This window comes from Camelus dromedarius, chromosome 6, assembly GCF_036321535.1.
Source record: "Camelus dromedarius isolate mCamDro1 chromosome 6, mCamDro1.pat, whole genome shotgun sequence".
In the NCBI taxonomy this organism is placed as follows: Eukaryota; Metazoa; Chordata; class Mammalia; order Artiodactyla; family Camelidae; genus Camelus; species Camelus dromedarius.
The window spans coordinates 15,133,463-15,154,262 of record NC_087441.1 but is presented as its reverse complement, the minus strand read 5'-3'; the positions used below and the strand labels follow the sequence as shown (position 1 = coordinate 15,154,262).

Below are 20,800 nucleotides of genomic sequence, written 5' to 3'. Positions count from 1 at the left end.
CACTTGATGCACAGAATCTCTGGGTCAGCAGCAGTGGCTTCAGCCCTACCCTGGAAATTGAACAAAAGGAGGCTCAGGGCTTTGTGTTGGGACGGTGCAGGCCACACATGGCAAATGTTACAGGTGGGACCCTCAGCCAGTCTACTGACCAGGGCTGGGGCCACCACTGCCCTTCAGCAGCCTGAGGAGTTAGGGGAGCCTCTGGGAGCCCAGTTCACTTCATCTTGTCCTCCAAGGCCTGTTAGGAAGCTAACAGCTGCTCTTTCATAAAAGGCTTCTTCTGTTAGCAAGGTTTTCTCGTTTCCTGAGGTGCAAAAGCAGTGTAGACACAGGTCACAGTCATGGACTTTGGATCCAGTAGACTTGGGTTTGAAATCAGCTCTAATTCATAGCAGCTGTTTCTTAACCTCTCTGAGCTTCAGTCCTCATCTGAAAGAAGAGGATGGTAACCTCAGCAAGCTGTTTCGAAGGTTAGTGGAGATAATGTACTCATGCACAAATGTACTTTCCAGGGCACTTTTCAGATCATCTCATTTGAGTCCTCTTTTCAGTCTCTGATACGGCAGGGTTTATAACAAGTGCTCACACTAGTCCAGTCTTTGAGTTTCAAAGGAAAGACCAACGGTGGTTCCAAGTGTGTCTGTCATGGTGCGGAGTTCAGCGTTCCCTGGCATGCTCCGTGGTGGTGCGTGGCCGGAGCTCTCTGCGGGCTTCGGCTCTGCCTGTGGCTGTGGAACCGCCCATTTAGTGCCTACTGATCTGGGCAGCTTGACTTGAAGGGAGTGTCTCTGTTGGGAGTAAAGGAGGAATTACTTTCCTTCTGCATTATTTTGAAAATCACCTTTGAAGTCAATAGTCAGAGTTGTTTCCTGATGCAGCTGCTGAGGGCACAAAAAGTTGACTGACCACATCCTGTGGCACATTCCCACTTGCTCTTCTAGTTTATTTTTAATATAAACCAAGAGTAAAAATACAAACACACCCCATCTCAGATGCAAATTGAAGCCAGGCTGTGCTTCCACATATCCGTGAAAGGGAGTAAGTAACCTAATGGAAAAAAGAATGGTGCTAATGCTTAGGCGCATCTCCCTGGTAGTTACTAATGCCAGATTAACAGAGAGTTTTTAAGAAGAGTTAAAGGATATGTACAGGGTGGTACTGTGATCATAGCCCTTATTTTTTTAATGTGCTAGAACTAGGATTTTTTTAAAACACAAATTGATACTGATTTTTGTGACTTTGGAAAACTGAACACAGCTCAGAAAGTCAGCGTAAACACTGGTGATTTCAGACCTTCTTATGGTATCGTCCTATCTATAAAGTCTCTGATTATTTTACACTGAAAAACATAGGGCAATTGATTTTGAGAATAATACAGACAACTTGAATGTAAAATATGTTTTTTCTTCTTTATCGAATGTTTCTATCTTTTCTGCATCACCAAATATTTTAAGCAAAGTTCTAACTAATTTCAAAATCAGTAGTAGTACTAGGGTTTTAACACCCAGGCTCATTAGTCAGGGAAACACATTTTCATAACCCTTTATGGAGCATTCAAAATGTAAAAATCCTCATCTTTGTGAAGTTTAATTTTTGGTGCTTCTCCCACCCCGTGGCCATTTTTGTGTAGCATGCTTTCAGTGAGCTCAGAATTTATCATCACTTACTCTCACCCTTGAGAGACCCCAGAATTTCTACTTGAAACGGGTGCACCCAACTTTACTTAGGAAACAACCACCAACACAGAAATGCAGAAAATAATCCATGTTCATGCGTAATAATGTGGAATATTGTGAAAATGTCATTTTTTCCCCTCAAATTAGCATATAATTTAAAAAAAAGAATTTAAACTTAATGTGGTTCTCAAGCTTATCTGGAAAAGTAAACATACCGGGTAGCTAGTGATTTTTTTTTTTTTTTTTTAATGAGAGAAGATTTACCCTACAGGATTCTAAAATATTGGAAGGTTCCTGGGTTTAGTATAATGATATAAAGGCACAAACTCAGACAGACAAGGGAGTGGAACAGAAACACGCCGGTGTAGAGTGCTGTGGTACATATTAGAGAGTAACAAAGCAAGAGTAAACAAAGGTGTAAAATTGTTGGCTAAACGTTCAGAGGGAAAGTAGAATCTCACGTTATACCTTGGATATTAATAAATTCCTGAGGGTTCTACAGAGTTGTTTTTTTTTTTTTATGAGAACAAAAGAAACAGAAGAAAGTATAGATGGCCATTTTTGTGGTGGTGGCGTGTTACTAAGGATTTACTGAGCATGAAACCAATGAAACACATATATGCGTACAAAGAGAATAAAGAATATGTATACTTAACTAAAACTTTAAAGTATGTCTAAAACACCTAGTTGGCAAAAATATTTTTTGCAATACCCATATGGTAAATATCTTATCATTAATATATAAATAATTTTTATAAATCCATAAGAGAAATACCAACAGAAAAAAATGGCGAAAAAATACAAGTGGTCAATATATATATTAAAAAATAAGCCCAGCCTGATGATCTAGGAAATGCATATTAAAATGAGACTATATTTTCTGTTAAAATGTATGTTAAATGAACAAACACTGAGCAGTATGAAAGAGTCCTTGATAATGGGGATATTGCAGAGAAATGGCATTTTAGAAGACTGTTAGAGGGAGACAAATGGGTACGGCCTGGAGTGAAAAGGAATTCAATAATAAATATTAAGAGTAATTTAATAATACATATTAAGAGCCTTCAGAATAGCATAGCTGGGAGACTGATGGAAATATCCTGTCTCTTGATTGTCACCGTGGTTTCACATATATATACATAGCTATCAAAACTCATAGAATTGTGTACTTCAAATGGACCTGTTTATTAAATCTCAGTTATTATTTGATTTCTTGGTGAGGAAAAAATATCCAGAGACTTTGACTGCCATTCTAATTCTAAAAAATAATCAGGTGCATAAAAACTATTTTAAGGATGTTCTTTCACAGTACAGTTTACAACTGCAAAATCAAAATGAACGTGAACATCTAAAAATAAGGGAATGGGTAAATAAATTTTGTTACATCAATTTGAAGAATATCAACACTAAACTATTAAAGCGTGCTTTCAAAAATATTTAATGACGTAGGTGATTTCTCAAAATGTAATTGGACACATGCGGGAGAACGTGATAGCCAATAAGATTTACATCGTGATACCAATGTTATTCAAAAAACTGTATAAGCACAGGAATACAATTAAATTGAAATATCTCGAAGTGTTCATGGTGGTTAGTCGTATCTCTGGTAGTGGGATTACTAGTGACTTTTTTTTTTCTTTATTTCCCATCTGTTGTATCATACACATGTACATTTTGGAAAAGGATGATTAATTTTAAGAAAATAATTGAATGGTCACATAAAATGTACCTTAGAAAGAGGGAAGCAGAAGTGATGCCTGCTCAATCAGCCGGGCATCGCCAGGATCACACAGAACTTTTATCCCCCCTCTTTTCCACGTTCTTTTCTGCACACGTAGCCATACTGACCAGGAAGAGACAAAGAAAGGGCATCACTTCCTTAGAGGCAGCACAGATTCATTCAGGTGGAATCCAGAGCCCAACTTTGTCACTTCACCAGCCTCAGCAGCTCTCCTTTGGATTTCATTAAATTACCAGCTATATCCCAGCCAATGGGCCTTTAAAACTCAAACTTTGGATACACACACACACACAGGTCTTCCTGAGTATATTTTGGAGCTGTGAAATTTTGTAGAGATTTCTAACCCTGAAATGCTAAAAATTTATTTATCTATTTATTTATTTATTTACTTACTTATTTATTTATTGATGTAAGAAGGAGGTAATTAGGTTTATTTATTTATTTTTAGAGGAGGTGCTAGGGATTGAACCCAAGACCTCATGCATGCTAAGCATGCACTCTACCACTTGAGCTATAGCCTCCCCACTAAAATTTTATAACTCTGTGCTTAACTCTTTAATAGTCTTAAGATGTTTATCTTGCCATATGAACTATGGTGTAAACACCATAAGGGCAGGAATTGGCTTCCCAGGCCTGAATCCTTGACCATTTAGGTCAACCATGCAGATACTAAGATGGTTTAATTACCTGAGGTTAGCTCATAGGTCTTTTCTATTGCAGCGTGACCATACTTAGTCTGAAAACAAATCGACTGTACCCTGGAGTAGCTAACTCACCTCTCTCCCCACAAGTCCTCGGAGTATTAAGATTAAATATCAGTATCACAGTTCAGCCAAACCAGATGTGAACTGTGCAGTTATTTTCGTGTCAGGGAATGGGGTTTAAGTATGCATCCTTTATTTGTTTTTAATTGAGTGATTACAGATGGCACCTAATAAAGTCTTCATGCTATGATATCTTGAGGTCATTGATTTATTAGGTTTGGTAGGTGTAGACACTCCAAATTCTGGTCAACCTCCCTTGCGTTCCATAGCACAATTCTAAAGGAATGTTCAAATGACATCTGCCTGTTTACTTTTCCTCTTGCCTGGTGAGGAGCCTCTCTGAGAGGTAAACACCAGTGTTATTCAGGAATGAACTTTCGACTTTGTTGATATTTTTCAATAAAGTCTATTTTCAAAACTGCATCAAAATTAAGTGGCAAAAATAAAAGCCATAGAGTTTTCTTTGGATACATATTAGCCTTAATCAACACATGTCTGGTGGAGATAAATTCATTATGAGTTTTTATAAAGGTAAGGATTAATTGCACAAAAAATTGGTGAGAGTCAGGAGAAGTGGGAAAATGGAGTGTGAAGGTGAATCCATGTGCCTCTTCTCCCATTTGACTTGGACTGCTGCGTGACTGATTATTTGACTGCCTTTTTCTAATTCTTTTTCACTTTGTTTAGAGTGTTTGTAAAGGCCCACATGCCAAGACCAGTTAAGGAACCAGAGTCAGGGCAACAGCTGGGCAGGTGGTTCAGCCAAGCTAGGATGGCAGCTGGGACAGAAGGCACAGGCAACCCAAACTCCAGGCACCTCGGGTGGCTGCAGTCCAGAGACAGATCAGGAAGGCTGCCCAGAGGAAGGTGACAGAGTGAGGGGGAGGTGGTAAGAGTTGTGGGCCACAGCCCGACAGAGACCAGAAGACTCCATGGTGGAATATGGATTCCACAAGCTGAGACTCAGCAGCCGGGAAACTTCTTGTTTCATCGTCAGCGAAACCTCAGTTTCACACTGAGCTCCGGGTCTTGTACAGCTGTATTCATGGGGAAATACCTACATTCAAGAGCAGAAAACTCCAAAACTAACTCTGGTCACACTTGGTCAGCCCTGAGGAAGGCAGCTGACTAGAAAAGACTGGAGAGTTAGGCAGCCCATTTGTACCTCTTGAGAGCTTCAACCAGGCAGTGGTTACTATTCTCGAAAAAAATGAGAAAGTCAACACAAAAGTCTCTGGGACTGGACCTGACTTTCCTAACACCAGTTCATGGATATTGTTGGGGCTCTTAAGCCACAATCTCAAATTCATCCTCTTTGGGTTTTATTATTTAGTTAAATAGCATATCATGCCATAAGAAAGCAAGTCTGAATTCGTTTTGGCCAAACTGCATAACCCAGGGAACTGGGCAGAGTGTTGAATGGCACAGCGCTGGATCTCAGCAGGGCCGTGTTTTGTCCTTTGTATCTTGACCATTTTATTGTATTTCCCTAAACTGACTGTCATATCGATGAGTTGGGGAGAGCTTCTTACAAAACGTTACTCTTACTCTTTTTTTTTTAAAGCATTTCAGATGCTGTAGTCATGAATTATTTTTTGAAAGCTTGTTATTTGCCCAGCCCAAGCAGATGCAACAGAAGAGAAAATGGGTAGAAATGAGACAGTCCTACCCAAATGGAACTCCAGGGAGGAAAAAGACATGAAACATCCAAAATAAATTTTTAATATTTAAAGCATTATGCAATCAGTTCTAGATTGTGTGGCATTAGTAAGCAAAAGGCACATTGAGAAATTTATAAAGCTAGTTAACATGTAGGTGGGGGAAGTCTATTAAGTGTGCATGAATACCCTATAGGATATGAACCATTACTTTCACTGCACCACCAGTTCTTAAATTTGGGGGTGGGGGAGGAAGTAGATAACTAGGTTTGTTTGTTTGTTTATTTTTTTATTTTTTTAAATGGAGGTGTTGAGGATTGAACTTAGGGCCTCGTGTATGCTAAGCTCCGCACTCTACCACTGAGCTATACCGTCCCCACCGCTAGTTCTTAAACTTTGGAAGGAGCAGAACATCTTGCATTTTTGATGTCTATAATTGCAGGAAGTATAATTTATCCACTAAGTTTCAGTTAAATTTAAACTTATTTTGTTTCAATTGAAAAGATTAGCATTTTTCTGTTTTAGTAGCAGAATACTGTTGTTCTAAGAGAACAGATCCTGAGAAAGATATAATAATAATAATAATAATAATAATAATAATAATAATAATAATAATAATAATAATAATAATAATAATAATAGCTGTTGTTACAGTCAACACCTGTTTGGGAATTTCTTGTGTCCCAGTCACTTTTTAAGCCCTTTAGATATATCATTTCATTTAATCCTAATAACATCCCTATGGGATAGACACTATTTTTATCTCCATTTTACAGATAAGGAAATGGACAAGTTCGAGAGGCTTCACCACTGTCCTAGGTCAATGAGCTGTTCCTCAGCAGAGCCAGCACTCAAACTCAGGCCTGGGTTTTCAATACCCCTTCTCTTGATCACTCTGCTGCCTCTCCATGTAAAGAGCAAAATTGAAAACATGAAGGTCTGAGGGAGATGGAGTAGACAATAAAATCTGTGATTCCAGGAAATTTTTTTCTGCTAAATTCTTAGGAACCCAATGTTGCTGGAAAGCTTAGAAATTCTGTTGAGATGATGGTCATTAATATTCTAGATATATTTCTTTGTTCTATTTTTTTCTGGGAAAAATATTTTATTAGTTGAAGTTACTAGAACTGATTGCTTTAATAAAGTGCTTGCAGAGCCTCAGTCTGGTGAACAGTAAAGTCATTCGTTTCAGTCATGTCAACAGCTTTGGCTTTCAGAAGGATTTTAGTGAATCGGGGAATGGAATTTAAGAAAGCAAACAATCCAAGGAAAATCGCTTATTTTTCTAAAATAGCAAAGCAAAAATGGGAATCCTTTCCAGTCTAGTTGCTGCAAATGTCTGTTGGAGTCTTAAAAATTCTTAGAGTACATGATTTATCATATAGGATAAAAAGGTGATTAATGAGCACTTCTTTAAGATCTTTTTTAGGATCCTAGCATCATTATTCTGGTTGTTTAGATAGGAAAATATTCCATGATGTGTTCACTGTTAAAATTATAGTGAGTTGACATTCAGTAACATTTATTTTTTAAGTTATTTATCAAAATATAAAATCTATCAGAAATAAATATGGTTACCAAATAGAGGTATCAATTTAATGTTAACTTGATCTTGTTAGTCTCATAAAAAATTATTGGCTATCAGATATTTTCAGGAAGCCCTTTGTTACTTTGTCATGAATATCACTGAGATGATATGATTAAAAGCCGTGAATATGAATAAGCTTGAAAACATCCCATGCTAATGTTCAGGATCGTATTTTTTCTTCTCTTAAAATTATGGCATTTTTACTATCTGCTGTGTTCGCCTTTATGTTTACAGAACCAAGCTCGTGTGTGTGGGGGGGGGGGAGTTTCCATGACAATTATGAAAATGAACTATTCACTGTCTGCTGCCATAAGGCATAAGCTTGGGTGCCAACTGATTTCAGCTATTTGACAGTATATGTCAACGTATTCATCATACATTGGGGAAAAAAATAGTCACTCATATATCTATCTGATCAGGAGATGAACCAATTGTGTTATATGGAACTGGAAACTAATTCCCTCATAAACATTCTAAGTGGATATAAAGAATTATGTGCTCAGTTGCAGCCATTAATTTATCAAGGAACCAGATCTGAATACCTCAGGGAATACACAGGTGTCAAAATGGTCTAACAGCCTTCAGGAATCATCAGTGTACTATTCCTTCAAGACATGCTATCAATCTAGAAGTGCAAGAGTTGGGAATTAGTTCTAGTGCCATTTTGGATACTCAGGCATGGTGACCAGAAGCACAGGCGTGAAGGCTGTCAGGCTAGACTCAGCCATGATCACTGCCATGGACTTGAGAGAGAAGGAATGGTGGCTTGCATGTCACGATCTATCGCCCCTGCCCAGGGCAGCAGCAAAATCTGAGAGCAGGAGTGATTCCCTGCCCTATTCTCACCCCATCCCCACCGTGCCCAGGAACTCTCCACCCTCTGCTGCTTTGGACTTTGTGGGATAAAAAGGGAAGGCAAGAAAGAGAAGTTCTTATGTTCCAGACGATTTTGCAACATTCAGAAAAGGAGAGTGAGGTGAAATCTAGCCAAAGAAGAGCCAAAGAGCTTTTCCTTACCTTCACTTCCACCCTACAAGTCAGGCCTTCAGTTTATTGTCTCAAGTGAAACCCAAGAACTGATGATTGAGTTAAGTAGCATTAAATTAGAATGTAATATTTTTTGGTAGAAATGGGGTAAACATTCTCAAAGAGTGCCTGCTTATTCCTGGTAGCATGTTCTACAACCTTTGATCTTCAACCACGACATCTCCTTGAGCGCGAAGCTAAAGGTTGCAGACACACGAGCATTGTCTTTACAATCTTTTGCAATTCAGATACTGCATACATCTTACGTGCTAGGGGCGATACCAGTATTTGATGGGAAAGCTAATGACTCCATACAGGTCTTATTTTAAAAACTTTGATATTTTAGGTGACTTTTAGTAAATTCATCTTATAATCTAAGAGGAAGTAAAGACAAGAGAAATGTGAATCAGAACCGTGGAGCCAGCAGAGACTTGAAATACTCAGCCTTTTGCAAAGGTATAGAAGCTGCCACTTTACAATATTCAGTGGGTCAGAGAGTGTCTGTGATTTTCTCTTTTCTCCAAAGAGAAATGACAGGGAAAGAGGCACATTTTAAAACTGAACCCAGGACTCCTAGTTTCTCTGCATGAGAACCCTCAGCCCTCACAGAAACTCAAGAGGTGGATTAGTGATGAGACTCAGTCCCTTAGACTCTGAGCTGTAAGGATTGCAAACAGTCCAGCCAGGAGGTTACCTCAGCATGGACCAAGTAAATAAATCATTTGGTAAAAGCCATTAGAGGGAAAGGTTACTGGAAAGTCATAAATGAACCAGCCTGACTATGCCTGGTTTTGCTAGAATGTAGGAGGAATTTGAAATTCTTTTTAAATGTTTCTCTGTTTATGATTCAAGAAGAGGACTATGACATAACTCACCAGTTTCTATTATTATATCAAAATGAGGTAAAAATATGGTATGGATTTAATGCTAATTCATTTATTCAATTTTATGTAGTGAAGTTGTTGTTTTTAGAACATCATGAAACTTCATTTCATGCCCCAATAAAACTAAAATGTAATAGGTTACAGCTTTTCCGTTTGTTGATTTTTCTCCTGCAAACATCTTTGATTTTCCATCCTTTGAACAGATTTTCTTAAATGTCTTGCATGTCATTCAAATTATCCTTTTCGCCTTTTGCCTCCCCCACCTGTCTTGAAAGTATTTTCTAAAGTGAACCAGTCCTGACAGAACCTAATGATACTTAGGAGCACTTTTTGGAAAACAGCACCTCTTTCTTAGCTGCTTCTAAGCGTGGTCTTTCCAGCATTGGTGGATTGTTTCTTTTAGCTCTGTCCTTACCCACCTTATTGAAGAGGAAAGTTGGTGCACAGCTACACAATTTCAAGCTCCTGTCGCATCAAAACTCTTTCTTGGCAGTCTGTCCTCTCTCCGCTTTCCACTGAACATCACAGGTTCTCACAGCCATTGGCTATGAAAGCCATTGGCCATGAAACTTCAGCTCAAGACATCACCCCCAACCATCTTCATTGATGGCCCGCTGTCGCTCTACTACCCAACACAGTCAGTGTTCTTCCTTTCTTCTTTCTTCGCCAGAAGAATGGAAGAACCTAATTTTTCTTATCAGAAGAAATATAAACTTCTATTCTACGTCAATAAAAATACTCTTTTCCGACCATCTCTTTCAAATAGTAACTTCTGTCCAAAGGCAATTAATCATTTTAAAAAATCATCTCTTGGAAACTTGCAACTTCTGTTGCCTACCATCTTTCACAGGCAAGTTCCAGTTACAAATACAAGTTTATATCACAACTAAACCTTTCAAAAATATATTATGAAAAAGTTTGTTTTTTTCTTCTCAGATTATATTTTAAGTTTTAATATCTGTAACATTTTTATGGTATTTAAATGTTCATAGCAAACATTTACCACTGTTCTTCAAAGAAGTAGCCGTGGCACCCAGGCATTTTCCCTTCAAATGGTCTTGGTATTTACTGGTATTAGTCTGTCAGTTTCAGGCCTTCCCTAAGTAAACAAATGGACCCCCCTCCATACAAGTGGATAGTTGTCAATTTTATCTCATTGTTTTTAGATTTTGCTTAAAGCAAAAGCAATTTGGATGTTTTACATGTACACCCTGTCTTATAGAACTTACAGTTGAAAGTCTGATATCTAACAGGGAGAGAAGGAGGAGGAGATAGGGTCTTTAATTTACATCCTCCTAAGACCTGGTACTGCCAGTGTGCTATAAGTCACCCAGATAAAGTGAACTTAATTTTAAAGTACCATTGCAAACTCTCCCAGTGGAATTGACAGCATCCTTGGAACTTCATTTCACACTTTTCTGACTTGGAAATGGTTATTTTGAGTAGCACCACTTATTAACCTAACTTCTTAATGCCTGGGCCAGAGGTTAAATATCTCGCTTATCTACATGTTTGGCGTCCATAAACAGCTATTTCATTCAAAGCCCTCCAAGGGGTTATCAAAATCTCACCATGTTTCACATTCCAGAGAGAACCTCCAGGTTGCTTGTTCTTGGGGCTCACCTTTAGTTCACTCATCAAGACTGATCACTGAGATAAGCACAATGCTAAAGCAACAACAGTATTAATGAAATAGACCATATTCTGCTAAAGAAAATGTATCTAGAATGAATGATTAAAAAAGAAAACACTAGGTTCTGAGTACCCAGTTCACAGAATCCAAGGAAGAGGAACTGTTTACTCACTGTGATTATAGACATCACATGGTGACATTTCCTAAGAATTTCTTGTGCACTGGAATGTTTTCAAGCAGCCATACCCATATTAAGTGCAGTGCTTTAGTATTTTCTGTTGTCACAGAGAACAGATACAAGATCTTCAAAAAGCCCTGTGTATTTTAAAGATTTAGTCAGGTTATAGTCAGATTGATGTTGTGTGAAGTTAAAGAAAATGTCTTAAAATTTGGGAAAATTGCATTACACAAACTACAGGACCTCTGACGAAAGTAAGTGGTGTCCTAGAGATGTCAGTGCTGAAGGCCTTATCAGCTGTCAGAAGAAATTTCACTCAATATCTAAAGTTACCATTTATGTGAGGGAGACAAGCAAAAAGGCACGTGATCACTTATGAACATAGACGTTTATCTTATATTATTTAGTCACAGAAACTGAAAAAACCACTCAATTATCTAACAGTAGCAAGCTATATATGACCTAGAAGGCATCCACAAAATGGAGCATATAAAAATACACTGCAAAATATGACTTTTGATAATTAATGCTACAGGTGAATGCTTTTCATCAGTTAAGTTTTAAAGCACTATGAAACTAAATAGACAGTACAGCAGAGGTCTATTTTACAATTCATACACATAAGTAAGAAAAAGACTAGAAGGATATATATTACAGTAATAAGTGTGGCTTGATTTAAAGTCATTTTATCTACTTAATCTTTTTCTAAAAACTTCACCATCTGTATGTTTGCTTACGTATGTATGTATGTTTATGTGTGTATATATATGGTAAGTATATACTATGTACATCGTAACCAGAAAAAAATGAATTTTTAAGTTGCAAGTCACTTTTCCAAAAGTTAAGATTTAAAGCTAAAAGCTTATAAATTGCCCATGGGCTTTATTTTGACCCTGTACATAAGTAGATAGGTAACTTGATCTATATGAAACCCTGGAGAAAAACGTAACAGAGCAACATGAAAAATGAGACAAAGAACAGTCCTGTGGGCGTGTCACCATTTGTGATGTGCCCAGTGCCTGTGGGTGTCAGCAGTTTTCTTTAACATCAGCAGGACTAGACTTAGACAAAGCAGCGTGAATCCGGGAGAGCGCTTCTTCCCTGTCAAAGGAGGGGTGTGTGTGAGTGTGCGTGTAAGACAGGTAGCCTAGGGCTGCTAACAACATACAGGCTTGAGGAAGAGAAAGAAGAAGAATCTTGCATATAAAATAAAAGCAGGGTTTGTAAGGTTATCAGATGCCAAAGAAATGTGGACAGAGCTCCTGGGTTAGTGTTTCTCTTGATCTTTTCTGTTCGAATAAATCCACTTGATCAGGATGCCCTCCTCAGTCATTGACAAGGGCCTCCAGAATATGATTCCAAATAAAGTACCAAACTAGGGAAAGTAATAAAAATGCATTTCTTAAAAAAATTCAAATAAAAGATGTATTTCTGACATATACGTTTTATCAACAACGCCACAGTAAGTCTTCCAATACTTTTTTTTTTAGAAGTAGGTATTTTCAAACAGAAATGTTTGGTTCAGTGGTTGCTGTGAACATAAATCCTTCTGTTGTTGCCATTCTCATGCTCAAGCCAGAATTTTAACGGCAAAATGCTGCGTTGGGGAGAGCAAGCGTGTATCATTGGGTGGGATATACTTGCAAAGAAATATTACAGCTTTTTTTATGATTTGGGTCATGAATTTAAAGCTGGGGAGAAAGAAACAGAGCAAATGGCCGTCCACCCAGTGAACCAGAGCAGCAGGGAAAGCGGGGAACTGGCCAGCTGAGCTGGTGGGCTCTGGGGCAGCCCCGCGCCCGATTACTCAGAGCACGTGTGTCTCAACCCATGAGCTGTGATGTCTGTTCCAACCCTGACACGTTTAATTCTTTTTTTCTTTTTTTTTTAAATTTCTTAAAAAAATTTTTTTATTGAAGTATAGTCAGTTTACAGTGTTGTGTCAATTTCTGGTGTGCAGCATAATGCTTCAGTTGTACATACACATATATTTGTTTTCATATTTCTTTTCATTATAGCTTACTACAAAATGCTGAATAAAGTTCTCTGTGCTATACAGAAGAAACTTGTTTATCTATTTTATATGTAGTAGTTAGTATCTGCAAATCTCGTACTCACAATTTATCACTTCCTACCCCCTTCACCCCTAGTAACCATAATTTGTTTTCTATATCTGTCAGTCTTTTTCTGTTCTGTAAGTCAGTTCATCTGTGTCTTTTTTTTTTTAATTCCACATATAAGTGATATCATATGGTATGTTTCTTTCTGTTTCTGGCTTACTTCATCTAGTGATGATCTTCAGGTCCAGCCATTTTGCTGCAAATGGCATCATTTTATTCTTTTTTATGACTGAGTAGTATTCCTGTGTGTGTGTATTCTTCATCTACTGACATGTTTGATTCTAAGCTTTAGGATCTGAGAGTGGTTGGACAGCTCCCACATCAGAATCAGCAGGGGTGCTAATCCAAAATGTAGGCTCAAGGGCCCGGCCACAGACCCCCTGCAGGGCAGTCTCTGCAGTGCTGGCTCCCCAGGTGAACCATTGCATATCAAGTTTGTCAGGCCAGGTGTTCACTTGGTCCTACAGAAGGACACCAAAGGTAGCCCTCAACACCCACCCCTTGGTCATGGCCGCCTTCTCATCCCTCCTCTTATGCTCCATTCTGAGGGGCCCTTCCTGGGAAGTTGTTGGGTAGATTGCACATTTGTTTCTCTCTTTATTGTTTACTTTTCCTCCTCCAGCAAAGAGCCTGTGTTTTCAGCTTTTAGCAGTTCTCTTATTTCCTGGAATCGCTCTTTGTGTTTAGTAGGTGCTCAGTGCAGAGCTGATGAATGAGCAAACAGAGGCCAGGCAAGAAAATATCTAATGACCACCACCACTCACTGCCAGCAATTCAGGCAGGGTCTGAGGACAAGTGTGATGGAGTTGGCTCACCCAGGCAGAGAACCAGGAAGCTCCTCTGGTCAGCCACCCTCACCTCAAGATGCGATGGGGTGAGGACCCAGCTGTGCAGTGTTTCTGGAAACGCATGCTTCCTTGCAGGGCTGGTAGCCTGCTGCGTCCCAGAGGGGACCAGTGTGCTGACCTTGATGGTCCTCATGAACCACCCCATGCAGGCCAGGTACTTTTCTTCCTGGCTCCTTTTGTTTTACTCCGGCTTCCAAAAACCAAAGCAGTTTAGTGGCATTATGACAAGGCTTTATTCTCTTCCATCAAAGAAGCCTAGCACTTTCAGACTTTTTTTAAAAAGTAAATCATGTAACTTTCACTTGTCTACGTAGAGCAAAGCTTCTCTTAAAATTCAAAGTGAGCTCAATTTATTTTTTAATTATTAATGTTTCCAGATCTGAAAAGAAGGTTGCAGAGTAAAAGAAAAAAGTCCCTCTGTTTATTTTACCAACCCCCAGCACAGAGTTAGCCATGAAGCGCTTTTTGTTCCTTTCTGCCCTAATTGCCATACGTCCAAGAAGCTGATCTTAACATGCCATCCGTCATCCCAGTGGCAAGTCAAACGTGGTTCTTTCAGGCCAGCACAGTGCCGCGAGCCGCAGTGACACACATTCGTTTCCGGTGCCGGCAGCGGCGGGGGCGCCGCCTGTGTTTGAACTGTGTGGCCTCCCTGATTCAGGAAATGAGTTTACTCTATCTGTGACAAGCATCATGTTCACACGGTTTCAGGAGCAGCCGTGTGGGGGCTCCGCAGCAGTGGCCCAGGGACCTGTCCCGACCGTGCTGCCCTCACGCTCACGAACGCCCCAGCCCCACTGCACCTGACCGCGGCTTTCATCACACCTGTCACCTGAGAAAGTATGCTTCATCCCTGGGGCGCTGGAAGTGCCTGGGTATGCTCTGTCCTGAGATTTATAAGCCCGCTTTTTTTACACAGAGTGCTTCTTAAAAGAGCAGGGTCTGTTGGTAGATCACCACTCAGCTCCCCTGAAGCTGAAGAATTGATACCTATCTTTTGACAATGCTTATTTTTTTTTCAGTGGTAAAATTTGGCCCCACTTCTGGTTGTTAATTCAATTTGTACTCACTGCTGGCACATAATCTCTGCTGGACCAGGTTCAAACGAGCTCGGATTGTTGGGGGAAGGGGGCTTCGGTAGGTGTCGAGTGTGCATTTACTTAGATCAAGGGAAGGAATGCCAAAACCAGCCCAGCATCAGAAGAGACTGCAAGCCTGTGGTGAGGTTTTGTTATTTTGCATACAGTTAACCATCTTGGAGGTCAGAAAGCGAGGCCTCTGTCCTCCCCTGCAGCATCTGGGTTTACACAGTATTTCCAGATTGTTTATTTTGGTCCAGAGCCAGGGCTACATCGTTTTTCCATTATGCATGTTTGAGAGATTAAGAGAGGTGGGAAGGGGGGTACTTCATGGGACAGGTCTGTGATTTCCTCTTTATTTACGTTTAAAGGGACTTCTAAGAGTTCTGAAGATTATGAACTGGTCCAAATATAATGTCAATGAAGCAGAGGCAGAGCCACTGCTTTTGCAAAAATGTCCAGAACTTGGGCAGTAAAGCAAAGTCCATTTATAATCTCAGCTTGAGACGTATTTGGAGCACCGTTTGCCACTGCTCAATCTTACACAGAGACAGGTTATTGGTAAATGATATTTAGCATCACATTGAAAAGTTAAACTCTCAGTGTTTGCTTGACAGTGTCTTGGGAGGGGCAATGAGTTGGGGAATCCAGCCTGACAAGTACTCTGTGCAGATGGGTGCACTGCTACTGAATGGACACGTGTTTCCGAGGGCACTGTAGAGCTTCTCCTTTGTAGTCCTTTCCCTGAGTCACCAGCCTTCTGAGGATACTCCCAATGGCCTGATCTGAAGTTCTTCCCCCAGGGAACCTGCAAGACTCACCAAAGAGCCACCGTTTAAATTATATCCACAGCAAAGCCCTTTGCATGTGGGTCAACTGCATGTGATCTGAATGAATGTTTTACTTCTAAATGAAACATTTTCTTTCACTAATGGAGAAAGAGCATTAAAAAGAACCCCAACGGATGACAAATTAAGTAATTGAACAACATTAATAAAGCAAAATTAGGTCACACAGATGTCTTAGTGCCCCAACGGTGTTTGGATTTCTTTAGTGAGTGGCTGTAAATAATACGTGTGACATGACTTCATTAGCTACAATGTCATAGAGTATATTATGTTTCTATGTACGTATTTATGTTTTGTCACAAATGTCCCTTATCACGGTATTTCTTAAGCTTTGCTAAGTTTGTGTAAGTGATCTGTCACCATAACACAGTGTTCTCCAATGAAGTGGCTCAGAAAAGTAAATGCCACTCCCTCTCCAGAGTGACCTGTGGTCCTAACCCTCTGTATCGGCCTACCCTAAAGAAATTTGATTTCTAGAAATGGAAAGTTTGCTCAGACAGCATCTTCCACTAAGGAAAGAATTTAGCAGAAACAACAAACGTATAGTCAACACCAAAAGCTTCCCTTTGGGTTAATCCAGTCTTACAGATGGATTTAACATACAGATTTCGCATCAACAAACCTTTATTGAGGGTCGTTATGTGCCAGGCGTGGAGCTGGGCACTGGGGAGCTAAAAATGAAAAAGACACAGTCTCCTTCAGTCTGAAAACATTTTTGCTGGCTTGCAAGTTTTTCACCAGATCCTCCCAGACTTACCAAAGCATTCCCCTGGACTTAGAACACTCCAGCCCTTCTTTTCAACCGATCCCCTTAATGCCAGAATACACACAGGGCGAGGAGAAGTGGGTGGTTATAGATTTCCACTCCATTTGGAAATTAACAGCCAGTGATGAAGCAAAAAGTTGCTAGACTGGGAATCAGAAAGCCCGCTTTCTGGTCTCCGGACAGTCACTTACTGGTTTTTCAACCATGAGCCAGTCCTGTGACCTCTCAGGCCCTTGGTGTCTGTAGGTAAAATGGGTTGCTGTGAGGACTGCATGGGGTTACGAGGGGCTATGTGAAAACACGTTAATCCACGGAGCTCTGTGCCAATGAAGGGGATGCGATTCTGATGGGCTGGAGGGAGAATGTGTGTTGTGGGGTGAGGGGCTGTTGAGCTGTTTATAACACTGTCTGTAAAGCTTTACTCATGCAGAAAGCTGACCCAACTCCGCAATCTCCCTACTTATTATTGTATCATTGTATCCTTAGTATACAGTCTTGGTTCTTTTTCTCTACCAGCATTGGATGGCCAACTGCAGACTTTTACGTTATTGGGGGTCAGTGGTATAAAAAGGATCCCCATTTGGGACCACTTCTCAAGGCGAGTCCAGAGTCTGGGAGCCTTGAAGAGTCTGTCCTCGCACAGTCCTGACTCTGTGGCTGACTTTGGATGTGTCTGTGAGGAAAAATCATCTTTCTTTTGCTATCCGAATAGAAAGGTCAGAGGCTAGTTTTTGTTTGTTTACTTGTTTGTTTTTCCTTCTCATCATTTCACAGCTCAAAACCAGTGCCTACTTTGAGGGAATTTTCTTTAATTATCATGATTTAATGGGATTCTTTGGCCAATCCCTCAAGGTAAATAAGACAAATAAAAAAAATCAAAAGCTTCCTGAAACCACAGCTTCCCTTTGCCAAAATGTATTTATTAATTAAAGGACGGGGCAGAAAAACAGGACATGGCCAGCACTATCATTCCAAAAAGGCAACTGAACCACAAAGCTAAACACTGGAATTTATAGACTCCAGTGGGAGCTGAAAAATCCCAGATGTGAGGCTAGCCCTGGCATTCATGGGTCTCTCGAGAATTTTCTATTAAGCTCACTCACATATTGCCTTTGTCTCCACTTGGCTGTGTCTGCACTCCCAGGCACAGCCAAGCCTTCTTCGGGTCTGACAACACCCTCTTCCTCCTGTTGGTTTCTCTCATTCACTCAATGAACATGTACAGAGGGTGCTGTGTTTCCCCAGGTGCTGAGCTGTGGAAGTACCAAGATAAAAGGGGTACCAGGCCCTCCTGACACTCTCAGCAGAACAGGCTCCATTAGGAGAACAGCTTAGGTGAAAATGGTGGGCCTGTGAAGAAAAAAAAAAGCAGGGAAAAATTTTTAGAAGTTTCACAGTGCCTCAGAGTCCTCCTAAAAGTTTTCCATCTTTTGGTTGAAACACACACACACACACACACACACACACACACACACACACACACACACACAAATCTACCCTCTTCTCTCAGACTTGCGCACACAGCAGATCTGCATGATCGAATAGTCATAGCAGTTATGAAATACCCAACTCCAGGCAGTCGTTAAGACAAGCCTGTTCAGCTTGGTGGATTTCTGACCTAAGAGAGGACATGTTGATGCCATCAAACCAACCAGGGTGAAATGCCCCACTTGCCCCTCAAGGTGAGGAGGCCCGTCTCCTCTTACGCTGTGAGCCCCCTTCAACCATAAGCAGCGTGAAGGGTTAAGAGTTCGGGCTCAGTCATCAGACTGTTCCAGACCCAACTTCTGGCGTCTCCATTTGCCAGCTGTGTTACCTCGGGCAAGTCGCTAAATTCCAGTGTCACATCTGTGAAATGGTGATAATGAGCGCCTGCCTCACTGGGGATTCTGTTAAGATTAAACGCGTGCTGGATAACTTACAGTCCTTGCACTGCGAATGCACTCAGAAATACCTGCGGGTGATGATAATGACGATGTTGCATTCACTGCTTGTAACTCCTACACCTGCTGCAGGAAAGTTACTTAATAAACATTTGTGGAAAAAAAGGAAGGAAGGTGACATTGGACACCCAAGTGAGTCCCAATTGAAGTCTTAATTTTGACACAAACCACTTGCTTCCTAGGTTTATGAAATCCAGAATCTCAAAACCTTTTCATCAGAAGCATAAAACTCAAATTTCTGTAGCAGCCAGGCAAGTAACATAAAAGAACGTACCAGCATTTAGGGTCTGTGACAAAACAGAGAGAACTGGCCTCTCTGAGGGGGCAGCCATACTCAGCTCCAGAATAACATTGCCTTGCTTTGAGAGAAGCCAGAAATCCAGATTTCCCTGTGAAATAGACCAAATCTTACAACTAAGTCAATTTCAAAAAGGAAAAAAAAATACCCCACAGGTCAAATAACACATAGGCTGCCAGCCAGATCTCAGGCGTCCTGCCTGCCACCCCTGCCTTCGTGGACACTGCTCTGTATCTGTGTCCTCCTTTTGAAACGTTCACCACAGGGCACAAGAGACACAAGCCCCTTGACTTCTCTGAGATCCTGCTTTTCAAAGGATGCACCTGGGGCTAGGTCTCCACCTTTTGATGGTTATGTCTATGGTGATGCCCACCTAATGAGGGCGAATTCACTTCCCAAAGGATGCTGATAATAAGTATAGATTTTTAAAGCATGATTGGGCTGAAATAACAACAGTCTCCCCCAAATAATCCTAACAACTTCCTCTCGAACTGCTATTACGGCAATCTGGAGAAAGACTGATGCCATAGTTCATGTAGCTTTGTTTTGTTTGGAGGGAAAGTCTGGCATTTTATAAAAATGTGGAACACTTAGCCCTGGAATGACTTTTCCATAGCACTGATTATTGTACAGCAAGACACTTAACCATATGTCTTCGAAATGTGATTTTAAAAATTCTCTGCTGACTACAAAAGGCAAAATGCCCTCTAGTCTTTCCATATGAAGGTGATAATTTTCTACAGGCTCACAAAAGCTTCACTGGTCATGGCCCAGGACTTAGGGGCACCTTGTCACAAGCAGGAGACCGGGGCTTCAGCTCCTGTTGCTTACTCACTAGCTGGGTGACCTTGGGGAAGTCATTTCGTCTCCAAGAGCTTCTATTTTGCCATCTGCAAAATAGGGGCCATGACACCTCACAGGGTTATTGGGAATATGAGATAAAATAACATACCTATGGGCATAATCCAAACCCATAATAGTTATTTGCCATCAGTGTTGGTTGAATCTGAATCTCCGCTTCTGCTGCCACAAAATAGCACTCCTATTTCTGACCATGACATAACCCTTTGGCAATATCATTAAACTTCCTATTAAATTTGGCAGCTCTGTGGAAAACAAAAGGGCAAAGAAGCCATCATTGTTTCATACAAACTTTTGGTTTTGTGTCCACAAAGTATGAAAACTAGAGGGTGGAGGGTTGGATGATACCACCCAGAGAGGAAGGAAGGGAGAAGGGGGAGGCTGGACCAGAACCCTGGAAGCACTTGACATTTAACGGGCAGGCGGGGAGAGAGCACTGGGTGTGGAGATCTGAAGCGGAGCAATCAGAAGACCAGGACCCCTGGGGAAATGCTGTCTCAGATGCCACAGGAGAGCAGTTGCCAGATGGCGTATGTGGCCATCAGTGCTGTGAGGTCATGCTAAGGAGTCGTAGAGGCCTGAGAAATGCCCACTGAGTTATCAGCAAGGAAGCAAGAGCAATGTGGTGGACTGGAGCAAGGAGGGGATAGAAACCAGGCTTCAATGAGTTCAGTCTCGTGTGTACGTGGAATATTGGGTGACAACAAATTTAGACAACTCTTCAAGAAGTTTGACTGTGACGGAGAGGACAGACAGAAGATGAAAAATAGAGGAGGACATGAGACAAGGGTTTTCTTTAAGAAGGGGGAGACTTAAGCACTTTTGATTTTGAGGGGAAGGAGCCATTTGGGAAGGAGAGGTTTACAATGACGAAGAGAGAAGGTAGAGC

At 40.7% G+C, this 20,800-nt stretch overlaps 1 protein-coding gene and 1 long non-coding RNA gene across 4 annotated transcripts in view; one reads left to right on the top strand and one right to left on the bottom strand.

Moving 5' to 3' along the window:
• UST (uronyl 2-sulfotransferase) overlaps positions 1–20,800 on the top strand; it is a 271,245-nt gene that overhangs the window by 241,764 nt on the left and 8,681 nt on the right. The window lies entirely within an intron of this gene.
• The window catches only part of LOC135321475 (uncharacterized), a 40,928-nt gene continuing 37,836 nt past the window's right edge, over positions 17,709–20,800 (bottom strand). Inside the window, exons 2-4 of one of the 2 annotated variants that reach the window (XR_010381218.1) lie at positions 20,003–20,156; positions 19,027–19,141; positions 17,709–18,159 (exon numbers count right to left, since the gene is read on the bottom strand). This is a non-coding gene — a long non-coding RNA (uncharacterized LOC135321475). Of the gene's footprint in view, positions 18,160–18,762; positions 18,819–19,026; positions 19,142–20,002; positions 20,157–20,800 lie in introns of those variants that run through there. The other variant, XR_010381219.1, reaches the window with a different exon arrangement.